Source organism: Balaenoptera physalus, assembly GCF_965194825.1.
Source record: "Balaenoptera physalus genome assembly, chromosome: 7".
Lineage (NCBI taxonomy): Eukaryota > Metazoa > Chordata > Mammalia > Artiodactyla > Balaenopteridae > Balaenoptera > Balaenoptera physalus.
Window position 1 is genome coordinate 95658247 of NC_138886.1, and position 24839 is coordinate 95683085.

Here is a 24839-nt window from a genome sequence, read left to right on the forward strand (position 1 = left end):
CTCAGAACTTGCCTGGAGCGTCCAACTCCTTTCACCACGCTGGTCCCCCCAGCTCAGTGCATCTTCTCCATGGGTTCTTGAATGCAGTCCTAGCCTTCACTTGGCATGCCTGTTCTTGGCTCTGGCTTTTACATGTGACACTCAATAGGGATGGTACAGTGACTCACAGTAAATGCTCACATTCTAAGCTCTTCCCCAGCCCCATTCCTCTATATATCAGTGAACAAAACTTCCAGCTTCCTCCAGTGGGACCCAGCAACACTTCCTCCTTCTCTGTGGCCCCTGTTAAACATCTTGTTCAGTTCTCAGTTATTTTCTCCTTTTCTTGTCACCCTCCCCTTAAAAGTGCCCTTCTGTAATTACAGTGATCTCACCAGGCTATTTTAAAATCTCCCATGGCCTTTATAATCTCTCTCATTCTGAATCTTCTTTTTACTACAAACCAGCTTTCCAGAGTAACTGACTTTTTGAGCCTGGCATTGATATTATCATCATATTATACTCATAACACTCATAATGTTTTATTGTCCACAATCTTCATTCAGTTCAAAGCAGTAAAGTAAGCAGGGCAGGTATCATCATTTCCATTTCATGGATCAAGAAATGGAGGTTCAGAGAGGTTAAGTGACTTTCCCCAAGCCACACGTTGAGAAGTGATGAAAACCACCTTCTCATTCCAAATCTCAGGCTCCTTGCCCATGTCATGTGTCCTCTGGTGCATGAAGCATAACTTTTGGGGCTCTGAGTCTTTGCCCACGCCCTTCCCATCTTAGTTTAAGAATCTTTCCTTCTTAGTGTTAGACCATTGTCCTCCAAAGAATTTCAAGAAAAAGAAATACCAACTCATGCCGTCAACTTCCCCTCTTTCATTAGCTCCATGGCATAAAGGTAGATTCTAGGATCCTACAACTAAGATTCAGAAACCTTCATTTTTTCCTTCTTTGCCTACAAGAAAGAGGAGCAGGGGGGAGGAGGAGGAGGCGAAGGAAAAAACAACACAAAAACCACAACAAGAAAATCCTTTTTTCAGGAACTCCCTTGAAATCCCACCACTGCCGGCATAGTTCCACTCCTAAGAATCTTAGGAACATTTTGACTCCTCTCCCTGTAACATTTTTATTATAAGCTCCCTGAGGGCTGTGTCTACATCTTCTTAACGTAAACCTCTCTCCCTCTCAGCAGACCTAGAGCCAGTAAATATTGAATGGAGGGGACGGGCCGTGCTCTTTTAGAAAAGAGAAAGCAAGCCGGCTTGTTACTAGAATTCCCCAGAGAAGAGAAGCCTTAAGAGCGAGTTGCATATAAGGTGTAAAGCAACTCAGAGTATTGTAAACCACTTAAGAAAAGAATGCAGGCCTTGGGAGGAGGGGGAGTGGAGAATAAAGAATTCCCAAATGTCTGCCTGCAGAGGGGTGAGCAGTCTCCTGGTGCGCGGATGGGAGGAGATGCCGTTGGAGTGGGTGGGGCAAGCGCTCACTCAGCCCCGCAGCCCAGTGAGGGCCGCACCTGCGCAGAATGAGGGTCGGTGACACGCCCGTCGGAATCTCACTGGGTGATGAACAGGACAGACACAAACACGGGGTTCGGGGGAGGTTCCAACGCTGCTCTAGACACCTAATAATGATGCCGAAATCTCGGCCTCTGTGTACCGGTGCCTAAGCGCATCTTGGAGACAGAGTTTTGGGTGAAGTAGAAAAGAATAGCTTTACTGCTTTGCCAGGCAAAGGGGGACATCACAGGCTCAGGCCTCAAAAACCATGTGTCCCAACCTGGGAGGATTTGGTGAGGAGTTTTATAGCAATGATTTAGGGGCAGAGTTGCTGATAAGGATCAGGGTGTGTGCAGGGCCTGCACTCCTTTAATCTGGCCTCCGGTGGTCTCCCGATGAGCTTCTCTGGTTCCTTTGATCTGGCCTCAGGTGGTCTCCTCCCTTGTCTCTGCATCCCCTCCCTTCCCTGATTAGCAACTGTTCAAACCTGCCCTTTGGAAGGTCATGGAGGCTGGAGTCTATTCCCTACAAACAAGAAACAGGGGACACAGAAAGGCTTCCATGTCCAGGAGCCCCAATGGGTCCTGCTCTGCTTCAATAAGGGCCTAATAAATGTTATATTAATGATCTATTGTGCACATTTATAGAAATCATTAAAGAAAATGCCAAAGGTTCTGTGTTCTTGTGGGACTACATCCTAGTCTAAGGCAAATACTGTTAATACTTCCTTACCCCAACAGCTTGTTTTGGAAAACTCCGTTGGCCCATAGAGCCACAATGGCCAGTCCCCAGTGAACCTCCATTGGCTGATGGCCCTGGCTGAGCCAACCTCTGCTTTTGCTGCGCTGTTCCTTTTCCTAGAATATACTTCCTTCTCTCCTCTGCCAGGTGTGACTGTCTTCATCAATAGGATTTTAAATCCTTTTCTTTCAGCGAGCCTTTCCAAATTCAGACGCTTTCCTTTAAATCCCCTCAGCCACGGTACATTAATTTCAATTCACCAAGCCCATCGTGAAGGTCTGCCCTGTGTAAATCATTGTGCTGGTGTTGTTTGGGGCACAAGCTGTTAAGAAACTGTCCCTGCCCTCAAGGAACTTTCAATCATAATGCAGTTGCAAATATTTTGTATAACAAATATAACATAGTTATTTTATCGTGTTAGATTATTGTATAGGCTGAGTTAAAATGTGGGCAAATATATTTCACAACTGGCCATTTAGATTTCTACAAACTCCCCTGACACGCTATGGATAGCTCCTGAGATAAATGCCGTCCTGACCCCTGAACACAAATAATGGTTTGCTGTAGTGTTGATTTTCATTCGTGAATTATTTCTCTCTTCTTCCTCCATCACCATAATCTTCTTTGTCTTCTCTTCCCAAGATGAATTCATTGAGCACTTCTTTGTGTTACTCACTGTACTGTTGAGGGACAGTGGCAGCCAAAACTGAGGGGTTTGGTTTGTGTTCTATAAACAGTAGGTGTTTAATAAATGATAGATCCACTGCCTTTATTTCCTTTTAACTTGTCCGCAGATATTCTCCAAAAAGAAGGAAAGGGAGTGGGTTTGACACAAAGAAATCTAATGAATCTATTGGTGCCTTCAGGGGGGTTCGACAGTAGGTAAGTGAGAAAGAAGGCAAAAAAAGAGTAAAAGCAGGTGTAGGGGAGGGCCACAAGAAGAGGATGAATCTGACCTTCCATATCATCTGAGTTAATCCTTTCGCCTCTTCCCTGCCAAGGAAGTATTAGTAATTGTTCCCACCTTACCAGTACGGAAACAGGCTCAGGAACGTCAAGCATCTAGATCACCTGGTTCAAATCCAGCTTTGTGATTTTAAAGGCAGTGACAGGCCGACACTCTTTCCCCCACAAGATGCTGTCTCCTCTCCAGTGGGCAGGCAGAGGGGAGAGAAAACACTGAGAGAAGAGGGTCCCAGGTGTAGCTGGTAGATGCTGCCATTGGGACCTGCTGGATCTACAGGCGTCACTTGAGAGCCAGGCTCTGCTCATCCCCCGTATTTCTGCTTGTGCCCCTGCTGACTGCTCACATGTGCCAGGACCCAGGGCCACCATGCCCACTGAGCCCTCCCCAGGCCCGTGCTAATCCCTCACCCTGTGCCTGCTCTCACTCCGCCCTTCCGGTCTTGGCTTCCATGCTCCTCCAGCTGCCAAAGGAGCTGGCATTACCAAGCCTGGTGACCTTTGCCACAGAAGGAGAACAGTCAAGACTTCGGCAGTCTCTGGGCAGCACACTGTTTATTATTTCATCATGACACTATTAGCAGTAATCTTAGCTAGCCCATGCTGACCACACAGTATGGGCTTTGTAACCCTCACAGCATCCTTGTGCATTAGGAAGATACTATTATTCTCATCTTATAAATGAAGACGCTGACGCTTAGTAAGATCAATTAAACTGCATGATAAAAAGGAGCTCAACTTCATTAGCACCCAAGAAAATGCAAATTAAAACTCCGATAAGATAACTTTGAAAAGAATCAAATTAGCAAAGTTAGTACGTTGGACAATATCTCATGTTGGTGAGAATCTGGAGCAACAGAAACTCTTCCACTCTGTTATGGAGGGCATACGTTTCCACTTTGGACAAGAATTTGCCAGTATCTAACTAAGGGGAGAATGCGCCCACCATTGGACCCGTCAGTTCCACTCCCCTTCACTCAAGGCATATACGTTAGGGAAGCACTCAGTGAGCACAAGGAAATAGGTACAAAAACGCTTATAGCAGTGTTGTTTATGATAATGGAAACGACCTAAATGTCCATCAACAGGAACATGGGTAAATAGATTACGGTGTGGTCATACAAGGAAATACTGTATAGCAATAAAATGGATAACTAGAGCTAGACCTAGCAAAACAAATAACTCCCAAACATGTTGACTGCAAAAAAGCAGAAACCAAAGAATACGTACCAACAAACAAAGAAAAAACCAACACATACTATATAATGCTTTTATGAGATTTAACCACTACAAAACAATGCTTAGAGATATGTACACATATAGCAAATATATAAAAGATGTATTGTACATGGGAATAAAACACCAGATTCCAGACACTGGTTACCTTGGGGGAGGAAAGGGAAATGAATAGAGAAGCACACAGGGCTCTTCAGCTGTACTGGTAAAGTTTTCTATCTTAAACAGGATAATAGGTATATAAGTGTGATTATGTTAATTTTTTTGCTTTTGGTATGTTTTGATAAATTCATAATGTATTTTAATTTTAAGAATTGTTTAAGGCCTCACAACTAGGAAATAGAAGTTTAGATCCCACACTTTTTTGCTTCCCAGTACATCATACTGCCCATCAGAGGAAGGAGTGAATATTTAAAAAAAAAAAAAAAAAAGCTACTAATTCCATCTAGTCTTTGGACAGACCTTGAGAATGCAATTGTTTAGTGACAAAGGGACCCTTACTTTGTATACCAGAGGCAATCCTGAAAAACAAGGTATTAAATATTAATAGCTTGAAATCATGTTTTTCCATTGCCTTATGTCATTTATTTAGAACTATGTTTCTACAAACATTTTCATGACAAAGCCTAAGGAAAGCAACAAAGGGATCCCCACATTCATTTCAAATGATTTTGTTCATGTAGAGTCCTAAGGCTATTTTATTCTCCCAAAGAGATCCATCAAATACCAGATAATGAGTCAGTAGTCTTCATTTAAAGCCCCTTTACACTAAAATACTCCACAAAATTTATCCTTATTTTGTTGAAAGTTCTCACTTAGTTCATCAGTATCAATTCAGGAACTTAGCAGGAACTCCTCCATGTCCTCTGATAATTATCCATTGAATGCCCATCAGTTGGTGCTCTGGTAGATGCTGGGGAAATAACAGTGGACCAGACAGCCCTGCCCTGAACGAGCTTTCAGTTTCCTGGGGGAGGCCAACAAGTAAAGCAGGTAGATATAGTACAGTTGGGTGTGGTGCTGTGATGGGGTACGTGGTGGCCTTGATATGGAGGAACAGAAAGTGGGACTTAACCCTATGGTGTTGGGTCTGGGGAAGCCTCTGAGTGAGGGTGATATTTAAGCTGAATTCTAAAGGATGAGTGAAAATTGGCTTCTAGATAAAAAAGTAATTTCATTCTTTCTTTTCAGAGGATTCAGTCATCTTACTGTCGAACTTTTTCATCAACCAAAGTGGAGGAGAAAAGTCGTATTTTAAGGTATCTCTTACCTGAGAAAAAAGACCTGTGATTCTTCCGTAGATGTATTTCATCATCCTTTTTACTGTGTGTTCAAAACGAATCACAACTGAGTAAACTAGATTCCTACCATCCTTTGTCAAAAGTGTGACTACACCCCAGATCTAAGTGAGTAAGTCGGGGCAGATGTGTCTGCAGTGAGAACATAATTGCCCTGATTTTACTGCATGTTTTAAAAATCCCTCTTGGCCTAGTTACCCAGGAGAAGGAATATAAACTCAGCTTCTCTGCACACCCAGAAGGTTCAGAGCACAGACCAGGAAGCACAGGGGCCGGAAGGTATCACTGCAGCATCTTTCAGCCACGTTGACTCAAAACAAAGCCATAGAGGCTAGTGAAATTGCAAAACTGGCAAAACATGTAGATTTCATGAAGTCAGAGGAAATGATGTTAGAGAAATGTTGAAATCACAGGAAAGCCATGGTGAAATAGGTACCTGGCAGAGCAGGACCAGAAAACAACTGGAAAAAAAAAACCCAAAAAACCCAGAAAGAGAAAATTGACAAGGATGATGATAATATGTGTTTCAAAAAGAAAGATTTGAATGTCAAAAGACTAAGAGAAAACTGATGAAGCACTCAAATGTTTTTTAAATTACCATATCTATATTATTCTAAAACTATGTGAAATAAGCTATCAAATAATTTTCCTGAAAAATTATACCCAAAGCAACATGATTCATTTTTCATTCCATTCTAAGTTCTAGAATATGGTTGCCTTTACAATACATAGATTCATTTCTTCCAGATAAAGTCCTAATCGGTTTATCAATTTTGACTATAAACTTGCACTCTCAGTTTTAAGTAGTGCCAACCTTCCTCAATAACAGCCTCCCTCTGTGTTACCAGCCTCTTGCTCATACTTGATTCTCTAGGCCTCTGTGCAACGTTTCCTGACGCCTCAGAGAATAAACCTCCAGCTAGCCCAAGGCCTTCTTCAACCTGGAAGGCTCATCCAAGTGTTCTGCGTCAAGAGGTCTTTTATCAGCCTGCCCTTTGGCTGAACTGTCCTTGAGTCTGAGGTCACTTTGAAGTCTTTGACCTTGACCATGGACTCTTTTAAACACTAAGGAAGAAAGAGATATGCTAATTCCATATGCTGTCAGGGAGGAAAACTTTCTCTGCCCACTATCCCTTACTGACAGCACCGGGTTCAGGAGGGGGCCTGTTTCCTGGTCCCATGTGTGGAGTCTTCTGTTGTCCCTCTGGATTTCAGTGTGATGACTTCTCCCTTATAGGGTTCACGCTCCACGGGGGTAGGCGTGCAAGTCTGAAACAGAACATTTCATTTTTCTCTTGTGGCTTATTGACTTCTTGAATTCAAAGCTAAGCTCTGCTCCCTAAGTGAATTGTGAGACCAAAAATGAGCCTTGTGAATTTATCATGTGCCTCCCATGCCCTGCCCTTTCACAGAAATTCCTGGCGACCTCAGGTACCGGCATTGCCCCACTCTTTCACTGGGGTTGATCTGCATCAGACAAAGGCCCAGGGAACACTTCCTAACAATCATTCCTTCCAGTGCAACTTTCACTGGGGCCTCTGCCATATCCTCACACATTCTGTTCTATAACCACCTTACAGGCTTTTCCAACATTCTACCTTTTCTTGTAGTTTCAATTCTAGGTGTCTATATTCCCAGAGTGCTTTGTTGTACGTCTCCTAAGACTTTCAGCTTTTTGTTTCAGATTCTAGCAATCTGTGTGTGTGTTTCCTCATTTTCCTGATAGTCCCCGCTTGTAACAAGCCTTCTACAGAATCTCCCATCTGGAACTATACCTCTTTGGTGGCCAACTGTGTAGCAGAACCCTGGATTCAGCTAGAGTTAATTCAGTGCTTGAGCAGACTTTTGAAATCAGGACTTTCTAAACAAAGGGATTCATAAGAAGTAAGTAAATCCTACTGTTTGTCAATGTGGACACAAATTCACTGGCAAGTCAAGTAATTGTAAACCACAGTGGTTAAGGGCATGGGCTCTGGAACCAGCTTGCCTGGGCATGTTACTTAAAACTGTGCTTCAGCTATAAACTGGGGATCGTAATAGCTCCTAATTTATAGGGGGGTTGTGAGGATTAAATATATGTAAAGCATTTAGAATAATGCCTAGCATATAAAAGCTCTTAAAAAATAAATATGTGTGTGTGTACATTTGTGTACATCTGTCTTATTTTGACCACCAAAACTAATATATTGTAGTGATCAACCGTGTGGGCTTTGGAGAAAGGTAGGTCTAAGTTTGAATTCTAGCTTTGCCATTTACTGGCTGTAGGAAACTGGCAAGTTAATAAGCTCCTCTGAGCCTACTCACTCACTTATGAAATGCAAGGAATAAAACCTACCTCACAGGCACATGAGATTTCCCAGATACAAAGCATTTCCTTCGTTCATTCAGTAGATATTTACTGAGCACACACAAGCCCCAGGTATTTTGCCAGGCACAGAGGATAAAGCAGAGAACAAGACAGAGACCGTGTCCCTACAGTGGAATTTGAAGCACACTGATCACTTAGTGACTAGGAAGACCCCTGCCCTCTGTGCACAAGTCCAAGCCTCTGTCCACTTTCTGTGTCTGGTTGGATGCTTTGCTGGACTTGCATCTTGGCTCGCTATCGACTCAGTCCTTTCCTTCGCCCTGGATCCTGCCATCACCTTGAACATCGACACGGGGTAATGAAGCACCAACTTCCCTTGGCTGCCACCCAGCCCCTGGACATTGTAGTTACCTGGAGCCAATCCACACCTGAAACTTTAAATTAATTTAATACCCCACTCTCTGACCACATCCCCCGTTTCAGGTCTTAGTCTCATTGTTTTTTCTTCTCCTGGTTTATTTTTCAAGCCCAACTATATGTATGTACTTAAACCTAATGTGACCATATAATTTATCATCCAAACTGGGACACTTCTGAGAGTGTAAAGGGTACTAAACGTAATTAACAGGTAAAATTCAGGACCATCCAAGCAAACCAGGATTTGTTTCCACTTTCCTTCAACCCTTCTCTTGCAGACAACGTAAAGAGTCTTGCTTTTCTCTTTTCCTGTTGGTATTTGCACTCGGCAAAACCCGTGGCATATTTCAGTTCAAGCATCAGCCTCTTCTGCAGCCCCTGGAGAAAGTGACACCAGTGGGCAGATATTTGTGCCATCTGCCTTTGTGCTGCATGTCCCTCATCAGCACCCCCATCTCCCTGTTCCAACAGTTCCTTCGAAACCTTTCTGTTTGTGGCTTTCATCTGTACTTGTTTGTCTCTCCTGGACTCCTTCCTGGGGACTGATGACTAATACCAGTGATTTAAGCGGGACCGTCAAGCCCGGGCCCCCCCCTCCTCATTCAGGGGGTGGGCTTGCTCCACAAGCCGGCAGGTCCCTCGGAGGATCCCTTCCCTGAACCCAGCTGCAGGCTCAGGGGTGACTCAAACCAGGTGAATCGGCATCCTTCCAAGCATCCTTCTGCCAGGGCCATGCCTTCAACCATCATGGCATGCCCACCCTCTTTTTTTTAACCTAAATATCTCCAATGGATCTTCGGTAACTCAGCCCAGGCAATCATTAGCCCAGGGAGCTTTAGACCTCTCTGCCACATCCAGTATCGTGCTTACCATTTTCTGTAATTATCTGTCTATCTCCTCCAGCAGACTCAGGGTTGGTCTATTGCTCTGTTTCTCCAAAACAAGTACTCAGTAAATACTTGATAAATTCCTATTAAGGGTGGAAGGATGCTGGTGGGAAGGAGATCTCTAGTTGAGCTCCTCTCCTCTTTGTGTCAGTTATCCTGGCCAGAGCTGACTCAGTTTCCCTCATCCTCTTTTGTTCTGCTTCAGCACTGATCTGCTCCCCAGGTTGCACCTGCCCTTTGCACTTGTCTAAGAATCCCTTTCCGGCTGCTCAGTCACTGTACTAGCAATGCCACGAGGCCCCTCTTAGCCTGGCTGGTCACTCTGGTCACACTGACCGTCAAATGTCTCTGACCTGACTGGCCAGGTCTCACGTGCACACAGCCTTCCTCTTCATCTGCTGCTGAGGCTCGGGACGGGCAGGGACCGATTTCCTGCCAGGATGGCTGTGGGCTGTTAACCACTCCTGCCCACACCGCCACCTCAGACACAGACTGACCCTCTCTGGGGAGGCTTTTGCTGCCCCACACTTCACAGTCTTCCCCTTTATAGACAAGTTGACAGGAATCAAAGACAATTTAAGTTCTGGTCTCAAGCCTTGCAGTACTTTCAACCTTCTAATCTTTTCTTATCCTTAGATGTGGTTACATAAGCTCTTTAATGCTAGACCCAGGTCTTGTCCATCTTTGTACTGTCTATTGCCCCTGGCACTGTACTCTATATACATTTTAGAACCTCAGTAGATGTTCACGGTGACGAAATAGAAAGGTGACGGCACTCGTTCTGCAGAATGTTAAGCCTTCCCTGCATTATTCCAGAGTTTGGCTGCACATGTTTTCTAAGCAGACTTACCCTGCAGCTCTCAGGAAAAGTAGTCACGTGGCTTCTCTCTAGTGGCAAATGGCAAACTCCATCTCCAGTGTGACGTGCCCAGCCCTGACACGGGCATCAGCATCTGGTGCAACCAGTGTATAATGCTCAGAGCTTATCCTAGTGGTTGGGTCCAAAGTGGGCTTCTTTCCCAGGTATCCAGGATGAGTACAGTGATGACAGGGACACCATCCTGAGTTTCCCAACTACATGCATACCTATTTCTTTTTTTTTTTTTTTTTTTTTACTTATTTATTTATTTTTGGCTACGTTGGGTCTTCATTGCTGTATGCGGGCTTTCTCTAGTTGCAGCGAGCGGGGGCTGCTCTTCGTTTTGGTGCGCGGGCTTCTCATTGCAGTGGCTTCTCTTGTTGAGGAACACGGGCTCTAGGCGCACGGGCTTTATAGTTGTGGCATGCAGGCTCAGTAGTTGTGGCTCGTGGGCTCTAGAGCACAGGCTCAGCAGTTGTGGTGCACGGGCTTAGTTGCTCCACGGCATGTGGGATCTTCCCAGACCAGGGCTCGAACCCGTGTCCCCTGCATTGGCAGGCGGATTCCTAACCACTGCGCCACCAGGGAAGTCCCTGCATACCCACTTCTTAGAGGACATTAATGCAGCATAAAGCTCACAGGAAGACCAGGATGAAGTATCAGAGGGTTCTGGGTTGAACAAAGTAAGCAGGTCTCTTATCTTCTCCGTGTTCTCCTACTTTTCTTCTGATCTCACTGGTCAGCTTTCTCAGGCTCCTTGGCTGGCTCCTCCCCTCCACCTCTCCTCAGCCTCTGAAGGTTGGCAGCCCCAGAGCTCTTTCTCAAGTCCCCTTTCTTCTCTGTCTACAGTCTCTCTGGTGGCCTCAGACTTGTGTTTTTAAATAAATGTAGATGCCAGGATTCCTAAATTTTACGTCCAGCCCCAATGCCTCCCAATTTCCGCACTCCTTTATCCAAGTGGCTAACTGACCTCTTCACAGGAAGGTGTAATTAGCATCTCAAACAGAACTAGAACTTAAGCACCCACAAACTATAGTTGAAAGAGAAGTAGGATTAAAGCTCTTTGAGCCCAGGGACTGCTGTCTTAGTTACACCTATATCCCCAGCACCTGGAATATGGAATTGTATCTGGTCCTTAACAAACATTTGTTAAATGAAAGATTTCTTGACTGTAGGACTTTTTAGAACTTTTTAGATGATATTGGGCAATAGAATCTCCTGAGGGTAGCATTATCTAAAATCACTTGAAAGCTTTCTTAAGGAGCACCTAAAAGAGACTAGGATCCTGAGCGCACACCTTTGGAAGACTGATCTGGGTGGGGACATCTTTTTCCCCCAGTACAGGCTGGCCAAAATTAGACGAGCACACCCCGCCAGCAGTTCTTCCCATCTTGGTGGGTTCACAATCAAATAGAAAGGTTTGAGGGTAAAACACTGTGAGAGGCTATCCTAAGTAAAACAGGAAACATGGATGGCACCTCACCCAGCAGGGTGCTGGTGGTTTACTTAGGTAGATTGGAGCTCAATTTGAGTTCATAGTACTTAATGATGATTGTCACTGTGATGAGTTTATAGACAAAAATGAGAATTATATCGCGATATGATGTGCTATGAATAAATATTAATTTCAATCACTATACCCGCATGATTGCAGAAATGTTTTTGGTTAGCTGGTCAGGGAAAAGAGGAAGCTTAAAATTGATAGAAAATTTACCTGTATTGTCTGCAGAGAGTAAAATGCTAGGATGCTAGATTTCTCTGAGATTTTTAAGACCATAGACAAGAATCCTGAACCCCAAGAAGTTACTAATACAATGTTGATCATGGAGGCTAAGATACTAACATAGCGATAAAGACAACAGAACTTCCAAATACCAAACAGCAGACACTGACCTAACACCAAACGGTCCAAATGAGCAGCGACTCCCTGAGAATGAAATCCATTCCTGGCTGGTGAATTTAGAGGTAGGTATTCAGTACCTGGTGAACTTCAAGGTTCTTAGAGGTCCTCACAGGACTGAGCTCTCCAGGGGACTATGAATCACTAGATTCAACAGAGGTGATCTATAACATGAACATTTGCATTTTGATAATGTTTGACTATCCACCAAATGTTTCCATTTAATCCTCAAAATACCCTGTGAGCTATTTCTCAAGAACAATGTCAGGACATAATTGGTCATCAATAAGTATTTACTGGATGAACATTGAATGGTTAGATAAAACATGAAAAGAGAGTACTTACAAAGTCCCTGTATACAGTGATGTACTGGTAAATGTTGACAACCCACCTTCCCCTTTTCTCATCACTCCTAAAGCCCTGATTTATAGCACTTGCCTATTTCTGTTGTGTAAATGCTCTCACCATGGCTGATTTCAAGCTACTGACACCATTGAAGGAGGAGTTGGGAAGGGATACATACAAGTGTCTCTCATAAGCCAAAATGAGCTGGCTCCAACATATGTATCGCCTTTTGCAATTACTAGCAATCAATCCGAGGAAATCAGAATTACATGGCAGCTGATGATATGAAATTATTTTCTCTGAGCTACCACATTGAGAAAGACATTGACAAACTGTTATTTCGGAAATGGAGAACACCCGTTTCAAGGACTAGATCAGCCATCCATTTAATTTTATCTTATCTAAAAGGCAAATTATGCTTATGGTTGCAAAGGCACAAGCCAGTTTAAAAGCTTTGGCAGCAGTATTCTGAAACCATGCATTACTCCATGAAGTTATCCCTGCTTCTCTAGAAAATGCAATGTGACCCTAATTTTCCAAAATAGATTGGGTTGCTTATTACTGAAAAAAGAGAAAAAGGGATGACTTGAAGAATGTCTGTGCTTCCAAATTTTGGTAAAAATTATAATACCCTAAACACACAAAAATTCTAGGAATAATAAACCATTTGAGTTTAAAAAGTTTTTGTTTTTGTTTTTTTTGGTAAAGAATGAATAGTATGTAAGTTGATTTTCTTCTTTCAAAATGTACTTGAACACCCAAGTTGCTGTTACCGTGGCCCTCCATGTGCACAGCTGGTTGAGTACATGGATAGAGAGGGCCAACAGTATAAGGGACTTGAGCAGCTGTGGGTTTTGGTATCTGCAGATACTGAGCACCAAACCCTATGGATACCGAGGGACCATGTCCTTTTTTTCCTTCCTCTTTTATTTTTCTTTCCTGAATCCCCCAACCCTCTTCCTTAAGTGACTTTTTATACTGAATTGAAATATGTATTTTATTATGTAACATTTATCAAATAAATTTTGAGGTTTCATCTTCTGATTTAAATTTTTTCCCTTAAGGATCCCCTGTTTAAATATTAAAATAAAGTAAACAATTCCCTGAAGCTGTCAAATTGCATTACAATGTCATTTCTGTCCTTTGAAATTCCTCACAATATCCGTTAACAGTGACAGCTGCACAGCATGATGCCAAGTTTCACTAAGTAATAAAATCGTGGATAAGAATCAAGTTCACAGACAACCCCACTGTTTGGGACGAGGCAAGAGGCAATCTTCTGTGTAAATTTATTTCAAGTCCTTTCTATGACCTCTGAAACTATAGTCTTTGCTCCTTCCATTTGCAATTTGTTTATTTATCAAACGCCTACTACATAGGAAGTACTGGGAATAAGAAAGTAAGTTCCTCAAAGAACTAAAATTCTAGCCAGGAGACCAGCTGAGTTCTGGGACTGACAAACACTGGCATGTCTCTACAATCTGTGCTTTGGAGTCCAGAGTGGCAAGTGATTAATTTTCTTGGGAAGGATAACAGGAGAGCAGGAGAAATGGTATGGGCCTTTCCTGCTTGCCTTCAAACTCTTATCCTCACTTACAAAGAAATCTGAATATTTCAAATGAAAACCAAAGTAAGAGCTCTAATTACCTCATGTGAATTTAAAATCTAGGATTCCTAACAACTCTTTTTAACTTTAGCGTAATATTTTTCTTCTATGAAATTATCTTCGCCTAATGGAGAGAAAAAAGGTCTGAAACATCTCCACACAGTCCCCAAACCTCATTTTATTCATTTTATTTGATACTTTTTCCACATCAACACTTTTTAAAATAATGCATTCCCCATGATTTGAGTTTCACAATCATTTTCTTCTCTTTTCTTGCTCTACAGAGGTCTCATGTACAGCGGGAATCAGAAAGGTCTTATCACACACCCTGGCTCTTACGTTTACTTACCGCTCAGCCCAGGTAAAGTTACTTAATCTTGCTGAGAGTCAGTTTCCTATTCTGTAAAATGGGGATGACAATATCTCCCACATGGCTTGTTGTGCAGGTTAGGTAAAATAATGAATATAAATTACACCAAATACAGTGCCTGGCAGATAGTAAGTGCTCAGAACAATATATTATAATGCAACTATTATTTATTGTTATTGTAAAAACAATAATGCACTAGAATACCTAAAAAGTTGGTATCAGAAGAAAATATTGAGAAACTAAAATAACTCACAAAATTGATAGTGAACTCCTAAAAAATGATGTTGGCATTAATTTTGCCAATAAAATACCCAACAACAATTTGAAAAGGAGAACTGATGAAGCCAGTCATTCGGTGATCTCGGCATATTTTCCCTACAAGAGGAAGACTTAGGCAAAGTCAGTCCTTTAAATACAGTCTGTCAGGGGTTCCCAGTTAGTCTAGTGTCCCTGCTGGTGGGCAACTGGTACTGACAGCCTGGAGCAGGCTGGTCCTGGATTCACTTCAAGTGTCACATGATTCATCACCCAGTTCTGTCGGTACTATCTCTCCTAAGTCAACGCTTATCTGTTCCTCCCTTGGATTACTACTACAAGTGTCATGAATAAACTAGCTGCCATCAAGGCCTCTCATTTAGATTTTTTCCCCAAACCTAGTTCAGAATAACTTATCTCCCATTAACTCATTTAACTCAATCTTTATGGTTTACGTTATATGGTTTATTGCTTAAGCATACAGCTTTTGTAGTCAGATAACCGGAGTTGATGTTTTGGTCCTGCCATATACTAGCTATGTGACATGACCAAGTTGTTTAATTTCCTGAAGCTTCAGTTTCCTAATACTTAAAGTGGGGAAAATAATACTCCCTCGCTCACAGGGTTGTTACAGTGACAGAGCCCCTAGCATTGTGCCTTGCCTTCAGTAAAAGCTCAGTAAATGTTAGTATTGCTGTTATTTACCATGTGATGTTTAGAAATACATGGAAACCTTATAGCCTCTACCTACCTGTCACCTGTCAGTGTCAATATTTACAAATTAACTCCCAGCAAAATAAATTGCAACCTTAAATATTTTGACTGAAATACAGTATATAAAGAATTGTGGCATCCTGAGAATTTAAAGCATTCTAGAGCACTTGTTTACTTAATCAAAGCTTTAGGAAGTGGTTAAAAAGGATGAATCTTATCTAACAAACTCTGAGAATCCACAAGCAAAAAATTTTCACAAGACATTAGAGGAGAAATCAAAGAGACTACAAGACCCAAACGAAATGAATCGGAAAACAGCCAGAGAACTTTGGAAAAAGAGAAGTATATTTTAAAATGGAAAGAAGACACAGAAGCCTTAGAACTAACCCAAGGGTTACAAATTCTAATGGCTACACAGCCGGTTTGGGAACATTAATGAGTGAAGCCTGTAGGTGAAAATCAGAAAGGCTGCCTCTGTAGGGCTTGGCCATCCAGCTCCGGCCTGTTCTTACCATGTGGGATTGAGGGCACACGGTGCCCCGCCTCTCTCCAAACCCAGCAATTTAGATGGTTTTAGTCTGAAAATTCTGATATATTACTGTATGTAGTGAAGTGAATTTTTAAAACTGTTTAAAACACTGCATGAGCTAAACAAACACTGGAAAATGCAAGACATATTAAAAGAACAAACACCTCTTTTTTAACAACTGGATTATAACAAAGACTTGGAGGCCTTTATTATAAATTCGGTCATCAAAGGCGGAAAGCAAAGAGACTGAACTGATGTTTATTGACCTCCTACTGGTGCCTTACGTTTTAAAATCTCATTTGACTCTTGCAATCTGTTGGGGAGAACACACTGTTGTCATTTTCCAGATGAGGAAACAGACCAAGGATGATAGAGAAACTTGCTCTTGGCCACACAGCTAGGAAAAGGGAAGCCAAGGTAGAATTCATATTTACCTTGACCTCAAACTCCGCCATTGCTCTGGTGGTCATTAGAATACACCTTGCAGACCTTCAACGACAGGGAGCTTGATGTTTCAAGGGACAGTAGTTGAGTTCGAACTCCATCCTTTTGTCCGTTTGAGGACATGCCTCCCACTGCTGTTCTCAGCCAATGACAGCACGCCACGTGGCTGGATGCAGGAGATGGCTCAAGGGCTGCTTGTAGGCCTTGCTCAACCTTTCTTGGTCTGTATAGTAGTCTAGGATGTTTCCACCACTTGTTTTTCTCCCTCTCTCCTTCACTGGGGCCAGGCTTGAACTGCAGGCTGAGGGCTCTCCCAGCCTTTCCCGGGCTCCCACCCATTTTCTCTCCCAGGTGTTTAAAAAAGTCACACCTTTATCCATCTGGATGGCTGCTTCTCACAGGACTCTGACTAACAGCAATTGTCAAAAGGCCCACAGGGGCCCTACACTTGCCTGGGAAAACCTGACTTGGTCCATTAGGAAACCCGACAGACACCAATCTTCAAAAGAAACTGCATCCATCCAATAATGACTTTTTTCTTTGACAGCTGTATTTGTTCATAACCTCTTCTAACACCCTGTGAATATGTTAACCAATTGTATGTGACAACGCCATCACCAGCATCCAGGAGCAAGTGACAATCCAGCCCGTGTTAACAGCCCACTTAGCCCCAACTCACCTGGTCCTGCTGCTTGATCCGTCCGTAAATATATTCAGCAAATGGTTTACGAGGAATAAACTTCCCGTCTCCTGCTGTGACATTGAAAACTCCAGCTTCATACACCACTTTGCCTCTTGAAATAGTCACCAGGGGCACCCCATGGCACACCATGCCCTCGAAGATGTTGAAGTTAACAGCCTGATGATGAGTTTTTGCCGAAATGGTCCTGACGTAAAAACAAAGATGTTCCCGATCATTACCAGCTCATTTGACAAATATGAAATATTAAAAGAATGACTTAGAAGAAAAGTTAGCAACTCTATTAAGCCATAGCTTTATCACTGGAACAAGTGACTTTAAGAATAGAACATAGCATTAACATTTTATTGCAAAGTAATTACATTTTCTGAGAGAAAAACCCAGTAGATCACTCTTTACGGTGATTAATAAGGATGGAGCGAGTGGAAGAAGGGCATTGTCTCTCGTTTATAATTTTAAGTTATTTTTATGTATATGTTTAAAGAACAAAATATTAATTATAAAATATTTCAAACATAGATTAGTATGATGAACACACTGACTCAATACCCACTCCACACAATTTTAACTTTTGCAGACACAGTGGAGGTTTCCTCAATACCTCCCTGTCCCTCAAATTCCATCCCTGTCCCTCCCTTCCCAGAGGCAATCGTTAATTGGTAGTTATCGTATATGGTCTTTATTATGTTGAGGTAGGTTCCCTCTATGCCCACTCTCTGGAGAGTTTTTTTTTTTTTTATCATAAATAGGTATTGAATTTTGTCGAAAGCTTTTCCTGCATCTATTGAGATGATCATATGGTATTTATTCTTCAATTTGTTAATGTGGTGTATCACATTGACTGATTTGCGTATATTGAAGAATCCTTGCATCCTTGGGATAAATCCCACTTGATCATGGTGTATGATCCTTTTAATGTGTTGTTGGATTCTGTTTGCTAGTATTTTGTTGAGGATATTTGCTTCTATATTCATCAGTGATACTGGTCAGTAATTTTCTTTTTTTGTAGTATCTTTGTCTGGTTTTGGTATCAGGGTGATGGTGGTCTTGTAGAATGAGTTTGGGAGTGTTCCTTCCTCTGCAATTTTTTGGAAGAGTTTGAGAAGGATGGGTGTTAGCTCTTCTCTAAATGTTTGATAGAATTCACCTGTGAAGTCATCTGGTCCTGGACTTTTGTTTGTTGGAAGATTTTTAATCACATTTTCAATTTTGTTACTTGTGATTGGTCTGTTCATACTTTCTATTTCTTCCTGGTTCAGTCTTGGAAGGTTATACCTTTCTAAGAATTTGTCCATTTCTTCCAGGTTGTCCATTTTATTGGCATAGAGTTGCTTGTAGTAGTCTCTTATGATGCTTATCCCACTACCGGGCATATACCCAGAGAAAACCATAATTCCAAAAGACACATGCGCCCCAATGTTCAATGCAGCACTATTTACAATAGTCAGGTTATGGAAGCAACCTAAATGCCCACTGACAGACGATAAAGAAGATGTGGTACATATATACAATGGAATATTACTCAGCCATAAAAAGGAACGAAATTGGGTCATTTGTAGAGACGTGGATGGACCTAGAGACTGTCATACAGAGTGAAGTAAGTCAGAAAGAGAAAAACAAATATCATATATTAACGCATATATGTGGAATCTAGAAAAATGGTACAGATGAACCGGTTTGCACGGCAGAAATAGAGACACAGATGCAGAGAACAAACGTATGGACACCAAGGGGAGAAAGCGGGGGTGGGAGGGGTGGTGGTGGTGGGATGAATTGGGAGATTGGGATTGACATATATACACTAATATGTATAAAATAGATAACTAATAAGAAACTGCTGTATAAAAAAGTAAATAAAACTTTAAAAAATTCAACATAGAAAAAATTATACCTTGAAAAGGAAAACTATATCTTGAATTTCTTTCCCTTGTCTGTGGCAAAACTGGAAATTTGAGGACAATAAAAATAACAAAATATGTTGAATATAACCTCAGCATATTTTGTCATGTATTTGCATAGTCATCAGTATTCTCAGTAGTTTATTAATACTTTTCAATCTTACACAGTATGAAATGACTTCTAAGCTGGATATTTGGAAATACTGGGTGTTCGCCTTTCCCTAAATCACATTAAATGGAAAAGGAAAAAGAAAATCTGGCAGCAGTGGATCAGACAAGCATACTCTGAAGTTTCTACAAGCGCTTGCTCTCAGGAATGGATTAAAGAAAAGTGCTTTGCTAAAAATCCCAAGGCTAGGTCAAAGGAATAGCAGCTAAAAGCTCCCCTGCAACCCTAATCTGGAGGGGCGGAGCTGGGAGACTCACTGTGGCGCCTCCAGTGGAAATGAACGACACAACGCTGACCTGGTCCTGGGTTCCAGAATCCTGTACCCAATTATCTGTTTGGTTTCCACTCCTTAACACATCCAAACAGAATTCTTGATTTTCCATGATGACTCCAGCCCACACACTCGAGTTTGCTCCTCCCTTGAGTTTCTCATCTCAGTAAATGACACCCCCAGCCACCTTTCCTCACTCCTCAAACCATCATCAAGCCTGTTGGTTCTACCTCCAAAAAATAAATAAATCCCAAACCTGCCCATTTCTCTCCCCCTCCATCGCTCCCACCGAGTCCACGCCACCATCATCTCTCATCTGGACAACCCCCAACACCTCTTACTGGCCTCCATGTTTCCATTCTTACCCTCCTACACTCCTTACCACCCCCCCACAAAGCTGCTCAAATGATATTTTAAAAATGAACATCAGATCAGGTCACTTTTCTGCTTGAAACCCTCCAGTCTGTTCCCCAAGAGACAAATAACTGTAAAAAAGCCCAGGTAATAATAATCATGAAAAAGAATCTGCTCCCAATGAGAAATACCAGCATGGAAAAGAAAAAGAAGATTTTCCTGTATGTCAGGTAGATACTTTATGACATTCTAGTTCATCTTTATGACACCTCTTCAAGGTAGAGAGTATTTTCTACACTTGACAAGTAAATAAATTGAGATTTAGAGAGGTTAAATAACTTGTCAAAGGACCTACGACTACTTTGATGAAACGGGAATCTTTTCATATTTTTTAAGTTAACATACAATAAAATTTACATTTTTAGTGTTAGTTCTATGACTGTTGACACCTGGATAGATTTGTTATCCTCACAACATTCAGGACACAAACAGTTCCATCGCCCCCCAAAACTCATACCATCCCTGTGTAGTCATAACCTCCCCCCACGCATAACTCCTGGAAATCCTTGATCTGTTCTCTATCTCCAGAGCAGTCTCTTTTCAAGAATGTCATGTAAATGGAATCATAGAGTATGTAACCTTTTGAAGCTGACTTCTTTCATTTGGCATAACTATTTTGAGATTTATCCAAGTTGTTGTGTGTATCAATAGGTCATTCCTTTTTAATTGCTGAGTAGTATTCCAATGTATGAATACACCACAGAGTGTTTATCCATTCACCTACTGAAGGACATTTGGGTTGTTTCCAGTTTTTGATGATTATGAATACAGATATTATAAAGATTCATGTATATGTTTGGTGTGAACGCTTTTCTTAGTGTAAATTCCCATGAGTGGCATCACTGGGTCCTATGGCCAGTGTATGCTGCACAAAAAGAGCTTTCAGTATCCTTAGGAACCAACTTACTGGTACAGAGAAACATTTAAAAGGTTAACAAATAGGAGGCAGGTACAAATACAACAACAATCATGTCAAACACTAAGGAGGAGGGAAGAGTACTGATCAAATAGTAAGTAATGTCATTAAAGTAGGAAAATGAATAAAATAGTTAAAGGGTTACTAGGTATAGAATGAGTTATGATAAGTTATGAGTTGGTGATGAAAGATACAAACTTAAAGAAAATAAATCTAGGAAACAACATAGAGGAGATTTAGACCTTCAGGCTAGAGTGTCGTTTTATGACCATCACAATCTCTCTTCGATACTTCCATAGTCTGGGCTACTGCTTTCCTGCATATCACAGTTACACTGATGGCAGAAGCTCTTGGGCTTATACTGTACAATGTTATATAAGCATGTCTGGACAGATGTATTAGTAAGGCTGCTATACAGAGAAAGTAAAATGCATAATAATTCATGCTGAAATGGTTATTTACCTACAAGAATGGGAGGCAAAAAAGGGAAAACCCTAAGACATAAAACTTTATTTTTCCAAGCAGGAAGTTAAGAGTTACAGATGCTGTTAGGAAAATAATCTAACAGAAGAAATAAGTTCTATACACAAAAATTGCAATTACGATATCTAAACTATTGAAAAACTGAAGCATAACAATTTCCCAGTGATTACTCAATGGAACATTGGGCTTCTGTGAAAGACTAGAAATAAGAATACACTGGGGAAGCAAAGAAAATGATAATTATATAATTTAAATGGAAAAAAAGTTACAGAAAGCATGGGAAAATACATATGCATGTGGACAAATGCAAAAGGAAATATACAAATTAAAGTGCTTGGGTGGCCTAGGAAAAAAACAAATAAATATGAAAGCAAAAGATCTGTGACAACAAAATATCAAATCAGATTTCTCTGCCGCAGCCAAAACAAAGGCCATTTTTTTGACTTTCTCAGCATTGGGGTTAGCAAGAGAAAGAAGGCAATTAGGCAACATCTAAGTGATTCTCTATAATAAGGTATTATGTCAATGAGGTCAAATTTACACAAAATGTAAATTCTCGGCATTATCACCAGCAGCAAAAAGAATGTGCTTCCACTTTCACATTGGAAGGTGTCTGACAGGGTGTCATTCCTCACCCAACTTTTTCCTTCCAGCCAGAGCTGCGAGTCTCCAGTTCTTTAGGAACTTCCACACTTCTGAGTCTTCCTTTTCCCTGGGTGCCCTTCTCACTGCTCAGATATGCCCCCTCCCTGCCCCAAGACTCTGCTCAAAAATCCTGGTCCCATGTCAATCATATCTCAATAAAGCTGGAAAAGAAAAGAAGAGAAGAAAACAGAAGAGAAAAGAAAGGAAATGAAACAGAAACGAAAGGGAAGGGAAGGGAAGGGAAGGGAAGGGAAGGAAAGGGAAGGGAAGGGCCAGCTTCTGGTTCCTAGAAGCTGACCCTGACAACCCACGGCAAAACCTTGCATTTTCCTCTGTGTTGTAGCATTATCTGAACCAATTGTAATGATCTCTTGATAATTACAGTGTTTTGGAAATAACAGAACACTGACTTACATGGAATGTAAACATCCAGTCCTAAAGTTCTGTTGTGTACTTAGCATTTCTGGTGAACTGTACAAGCTCATTAGTAAGAAATAAATAAATAAATAAAGGAACATTGTTATAATTATCATTCTTAGTTGTATCTTATCCAGTTAGATGAAACATTTGTTTATTGATACCTAAAAATACTTAGCAATACCAATATTATCAACACGATTAAGTCCGCAGCTAAGTACTATTACACCATGTCCTGGACGGTAATGCTCAAATACAGCTGTGTAAGAGTTTGCCCAAGGTTCATACAGCTTGATATTGAAGGAACCTCTGACAGGTTGGAATCACTGCCACTTTTTGAGCATACTGGTGTATCTGTAACCCCGTCATAAGAAGATGAAAAAAAGTGTGGTACATTTTCAATATTTGTTTTCAACAAAAAATAGAATGCAATATCATCATAAGGTTTATAAAATTATTACAAAATGTATTTAACATCTATTCATTACTAGTGCTGTATGGGAGATGTGGTCCATTAGTGGAATGAACACAAGTTCAAAGTCACACAACTGCCTTTCTAAGGACACTTGCTGTTCCTTTGAACATGCTTCCTCCAAGGCAGAGGCCTTCTGTTCTAAGGCAGAAGCCAGAACATGCCTTCCCAGGCCCCTCTGCAGCTGGGGCCCGGTCATGTCGCCTGGTCTCCTCCAAAATGGTGCCCCAGCACCGTACTTTGCAGGGCAAGCTGGTGACTCAGGAAGCAGGTGCTGCAGGATCCATGTTGGTGAAGGTAGAGATGGGTCAATCCTGTTTTTCAGGCCAGCTGTGACAGGGGTTCAGCACTAGGGTCCAAGCCCCGCCTCAGTGAAGCGATCCATGGCAACTGAGCCCAGGGGCAGCGCTGGGGCTCTCTACTGCCCTATGGTAGGCCTGGGGCATTGGCCCTGGCTACACAGCCTCTCAGCCTGGTCTTCTGGCCCTCCTGGAGATCCTCTGAGTCACCCAGTTCTTTTAGTACATTCCTCTTTTGTTTAACCACCTAGCGCAGATTTCTCTTGGTTGCAGCTAAGAACCCTGCCTGATCCATCTTTTTCTTCCAACCATCTTAGAAGAAAGCAGGAACACACGTCTGGGCTCTAACTAGAAGGGATTCAGTCAATGGGCTAACATGTCACCGTCCTAAGGTTCAGCAACACTGTGAGATAAATTGGAGCAGGTGACATGGAGCTTTGCAGTGCATTTCAGCCACACACGTGATCCTATTCTGAGGGATGCAGTGTAGCAAGCTCTGTAGTTCCATCCCTTAGCATACACTCTCCCTTCTTCTGGTTTCAGCATTCCCCCAGTTTTTCTTTAAGAAACATCTCTCCCCCATTGGAGATATCTGGCAAGATGGTTAGGCATGGTGCCCTGTTCTTCCCTAGCCAAGAGAGGGGGAACTGCATTGTTTCCCGGGAATTTGAATCTTTGGTAGAATGACAAAAAGAAATGTTTTTTTAAGGGATTGGAGGGTGCATCCCTGAACACAGAGCAATTCTGCTGCAGGCTGTCCAGGGCTGCCTTGGACTCTGTCCTTTCAAAGCCTGGAGCACTGACTATTCCTTTGATCTGTGGGCACCCCATGGCCTTCCCACAGAGTGTGGTTTTGCTCATCTGCGTGGAAGTTAGTTGCTATGGTTTGCAACCAAAGACGCTGACTGATGAAGACCTTGTCCTCTGGAGAGTAATTCCTGTAATGAAGAGCCCATGGATGTCTCCAAGGCACAGGTCAAAAGGTCTGCGACTCAAAAAGAAACCAGAAACTATTTTCCACCAAATCTGTCCACAGAACAGATGCGAATGTGGGGCGGTGCTCTGATTCCACTCATCAGTCAAACCAAAGAGCTGTGAGATTCATCATCAAATAGTTTTCAAATTTAACAATATGACAGTCAGCTCAGGAGAGTAGAGAAATACCTTCTCTCTAATTACTGACTGGATGGCTAGGCTGTTGGCCTGTCCTGGTGGTGACAGGAAGGATAGGAATGATTAAAGCCTTCCCGTCTGGTAAGTGAAGCTGGGGTTCCTGGGCCATTAACTCTTCATTAGCAGATTCTCCGTGGTCACCCTGCCCCAAGGGAAAAGCTGCTCTTTGTCAAACTCGCTTTGAGCCTGTATCAAACGGGCACATTTCTCTGCAGAGGGGTGTCAAGGTTGTCTTACTGAGTCCCAATTATACACATCTCCAAGGCTCAAGCCGACAGGAAAGCGGAAGCCTTGAAGATAACATTAAGCTATTTTTCAACTGTGTCAATAACTTTGATACCACTCACATCACAGCTGCAGAAAAACATTCTGTCCCTTTGCAAATAGCTTCCTATCAAAGAGCTGCGTGCTCTTATAGATGAGAAAATCACTGAAGCAAAATAGCCTGTGGGAGACTGCCTGTGTGCATTCAAAGAGAACACTGGGGAAAGGAAGATAATTTCTTAAAACAATGTGGGTTTTCCTGACCCCAGAGAAATGACTTGTTTAGGTATTTTGTTATACTGCCTCCAACTCAGCCACTTTGTCCATGGCATGGATGGATCCTTACCAGGTTGCCAT

At 42.0% G+C, this 24839-nt stretch overlaps 1 pseudogene across 1 annotated transcript in view; it reads right to left on the bottom strand.

Moving 5' to 3' along the window:
- Positions 1–6855: 6855 nt before the first annotated feature.
- Positions 6856–24839, bottom strand: part of LOC309664674 (dihydropyrimidinase-like) — a 77921-nt pseudogene continuing 59937 nt past the window's right edge. Inside the window, exons 7-8 of the transcript XR_014268448.1 lie at positions 17041–17248; positions 6856–6996 (exon numbers count right to left, since the gene is read on the bottom strand). The product of XR_014268448.1 is annotated as a dihydropyrimidinase-like (transcript). The remainder of the gene's footprint in view (positions 6997–17040; positions 17249–24839) is intronic.